The sequence below is a fragment of the Octodon degus genome, unplaced genomic scaffold (assembly GCF_000260255.1).
Source record: "Octodon degus isolate 3935 unplaced genomic scaffold, OctDeg1.0 scaffold00058, whole genome shotgun sequence".
Classification (NCBI taxonomy): Eukaryota; Metazoa; Chordata; class Mammalia; order Rodentia; family Octodontidae; genus Octodon; species Octodon degus.
In genome coordinates this window covers 12506781-12510629 of record NW_004524634.1, presented here as the reverse complement: position 1 = coordinate 12510629, position 3849 = coordinate 12506781, and the positions used below count along the sequence as shown (strand labels likewise).

General features: G+C 37.0%; 1 pseudogene; it reads right to left on the bottom strand.

Annotated features, from left to right (window-relative positions):
- Positions 1–3036: 3036 nt before the first annotated feature.
- LOC101585206 lies at positions 3037–3442 on the bottom strand (annotated as a pseudogene).
- Between the last annotated feature and the right edge of the window lie 407 nt (positions 3443–3849).

Genomic DNA, 3849 nt, shown 5'->3' with positions numbered 1-3849 from the left:
TATGTATTCTGTACAAGGTCTCACTATGCAGTTCAGACTTGTAGTGATCCTCCTGTTTTTATCTTCCCCAGAACTAAGATTACAGCTGTGTACCACAACACTCAGACTTTTTTTGCTGTATTTCTGAGATCTTGACTATTACGTGTCTAGGTGTAGATTTATTTTGATTATGTCTGTGGCTATTACTACATACACCTCACTTATTGGTATGTCAGGTTCTTTTCTCATATTTGGAAATTTTTCTGGTAGTACATCTGTAAATAGTCCTTTTTTGTCATTTGTGCTGTCTCTCACTGCCCCATTTACATCTATTATTTTTATATTATTTTCTTTGTGTGATCTTGTATCTGCTGATTTGTTGTTTCCCGGTTCCTTGTTAGTTTTAAGAGATCTTTTATTTCAAATTCATTAGCTACAGCACTGTCTTCGAGGTCTGAAAGTCCATCTTTAGTTTCATTCAAGCAGTTTTGTCAACTTTCAACTGAGTTCTTAATTTCCTGGATAGCTGTTTGAATCTGTTTCATGCATTCTAGTTCTTTCTTATATTGTTCAGTGTTGCCATTATTTTTCTATTCTCCTCTATTTTTCTATCTACATCTTATTTAGCTATGCTAAGTAATTCTTTCTTAATTTTTGTCGTTTCTTTTTTTTTTTTTTTTTTTTTCTGAGAGATTATTTCTGATCTTATTTCCTCTATAGCCAGATGGACTTGACTCTTTACATTAATTGCTATCATTCCAGAGGCCAGCCAGAGTCCACCAAAGTTCTTGAATGGCTCCAGGAAAGCTCCACGCCTGCACACACTGAGCCCACAGATCTCCTGTGTCCCGCAGTCCACTCAGAGTCCACTTAAGTTCTTAAAACTTTGGAACAGAACCAGCAGAACCTCCAACCTATGTTCTGGGGACTAAGGAAGGTCTGAGCTTACCAAAGTCCCACAGGCTTCCCAGAGTCTGTCAAAGTTCTTAAATGGTGCCAAGAGAACTCCACACACTGGGCCCACATATTGCAGCTCTCATAACTTAAAAAAAAATTGGAATAATAGGATGAAAACTAGAATAAAATAATGTGTGTATAATTGAAAAAAGTAATAAGTTCAAGAACTCAGTGGAAACATTTAACAGGAAATTAAGATGCAGTTAAAGGAGTGATTAGTAAACTAAAAGATAAGCCAGTTGAAAATATTTCACAAAAATGCTGAGAGCAAAAAGGATAGAGCCTCAAAGGGATTTGCTGAGAGAAGAGACATGAGTCCCAGGCTCTTTCCAAAGGCTGATTTTGAAAATATGGTATGTTAATAATATTTTAATACAGCTTAAAGGCACTTAGTTTCAGAGTAAATATTCTGTGTTCCCCTTTTACTTTAGTGAAAAAAATGAATATAAAAAGAAATCCCTACCTAATCATTGAAAATGGTCTGGGGTTATCTTCTAAGCAGATAACATAAACATATTTTGGCACAGATCAGATTATAGATGTTTACAAATAAGCAAGTACATTACTACCTAACACTGGCAAAAGTAGGAACTAGGAATAAATCACTGTGCTTTTAGAAATATCTGAAAAGATAATTATAAAAGTGAAATTTTCAAAGGTATTTTTGACTGAAGAAAAATTTAACTCTATTATTTGTAATGCCCACTAGAAGTTAGTAGGAATTTGTCTCAATTATTAACTTTCTTTCTGTAGTAGATCACAGAAACTCAATTGGATTACATATATTTCCATCTAGTTCCCTGAATAATATTTCACTCCCTTTCTTACTTATTTCTGTTGGGGCCAGTTGAATTATTATAGATGAAATTGCACAACTTAATAATATTATTTCATATAATTTCTGGATCCCTGGAAAACTGGTGTTTAAAATAGTTCAGAAATTACATTCTATCCCTTAAAAAGTTTTTTTCACAAAGATGGATTGTAGAGTATGATTCTACAGGAGTAAACGAGAAATAGGACCAAGAAATTTCATCAGCTTATCCAAGTAAAAAACGCAGCATAAATTAATTTATAGTTGCCATGTTTAGATAGATGGTGCTATTATTTCCCTGAAGAATACAACAACTGTCTTTTTATTAATTACTGAGACTTCAACTGTAAGACTAAGTAGTAGAAAGGCAAAGGTAACTAAGCAATAAGATATCTGGGTCAAAGGAGTAGTGTTGGAGACCAGTGAACTGTATGTGACCTGAACATTATGAAATAAACAGTAACCATAAGCCTCGTTATTTTCCCTATAATTCCATGCCTTGAGACTGGCTTTGTGTCCTGGAAACCTCATTTGACCAAACAAGTTGCAGTAAGATAAAGTAAATAGACAGGAAGCTGGAGAGGAGCTTGGAGCAAAAAACGCCAAAATAGCAAAGAGCATGAGAGCCCCAGAAGGTAATTGGGTGTTTCCTCATCCAGTGAACTGAAAAGAGTCACAATTCCTTTTCTTATGTGGTGGAGCCACAGCACTAGAAAATCTGATTAAATGGCTCACAGTCAGAAGAATGCATTTGACCAGTGCAACAGAAGTCATTGCTATTAAAAAGATATATGCATTTCTTCTTTAAGACTCACGACTAAAGCTAGGACTCAAATATTGGAGATTGATACAAAGTATATTTCTGTCTTTGTAGTATATGTTTAAGACAAAGTACCATGGGGTTGTTCAAGAAATTCACAAAAGTACATTCGTTTAGTTATAGGAAAATCATTGGAGAAATTATTTATCTAGCTATTCTTAGGGAAAGAATAAACTCTGTTCTGAAGGCTCCACTTTTTAAAAAAAAAACCAGATATATTTTAAAAGATCACATAAAAAAGTAAATTATGAAGTGAAGAAACCTCAAATAAGGCTAATGAATAAACAGACTTCAGAAAAGTTTAGGAGGACTAGAAAGAATCATTCTTTCTAGTACAGGAGAGAAAAACAAATTTATTACAATTATTTTCTCAGGTGAAACTTCCTGTCAGTGGAAGTGATTAACACTGGCTTCTTTTCTCTCTTGTCCAAGGCAGTCTTTACTCTCCTCATCTACTGAGAGGTAGTCAGTCTTCTGCAATGTAGAAGTCACACATCATAGCAACAGCTAGAGCTGAGATGGCTGGGATAACTCCGCTGGTCCACCAACTGGAATTAGGTTCACCAGTAGTAATAAGACTTTCTGAAGGCTTGGATAACTTTGATCTGTCATCAGGATGGACCTCGCGAATGATGTAAGTTTTACACAGTTCTCTAGCTTCATTAGAATGATTGACGTCTGCAAAATTCTCCATGGCATCACACCCAGCTTGTTCTCTTAAAGACTTCCTCCCTGCAAGGATGCTTTTCCAGAAACTTGGTCAAATCATACATCTTGTGCTGCAGGATCATCTGGGGACTTTTGCTATCTTCGTGCCTCTGAGTCTCTTCCAAGGTACAGTACTGTACAACCTGGTCCTCCTGCCTGGCCATCTCGGTGAGCAACGAGCCACCCCAAGTACAGAAGACACGACCACACTGGGTGCAACACTGCCCTGTCTCAGTCACCTTCGACTGGACATTCCCTGTGCTCCCCAGCCCAGTGCCCATGGCTGGGCAGAGGCACAAAGAGGCTGAAGGCTCCACTTGTTTTTTCCCTAGAACTGTCAATTATTTTATAGGTCCAGCTATTGGATGTGAGCAGCTCGTAAGGAAAGTTGCACTCCTAGCTGCTGTTGGACTGAGTCTTCAGCTTCACAGACACTCCCATTAGGAGATCAACAACACTGGGAGACTCTTTTCCCTGCATCTCAGACTCGGGGACCTTCTACGATACTGCATGTGGGAGGGAAACTGCACTTAAGAAAATATTTAATCCTGCACCAACAAAATTTTTATTT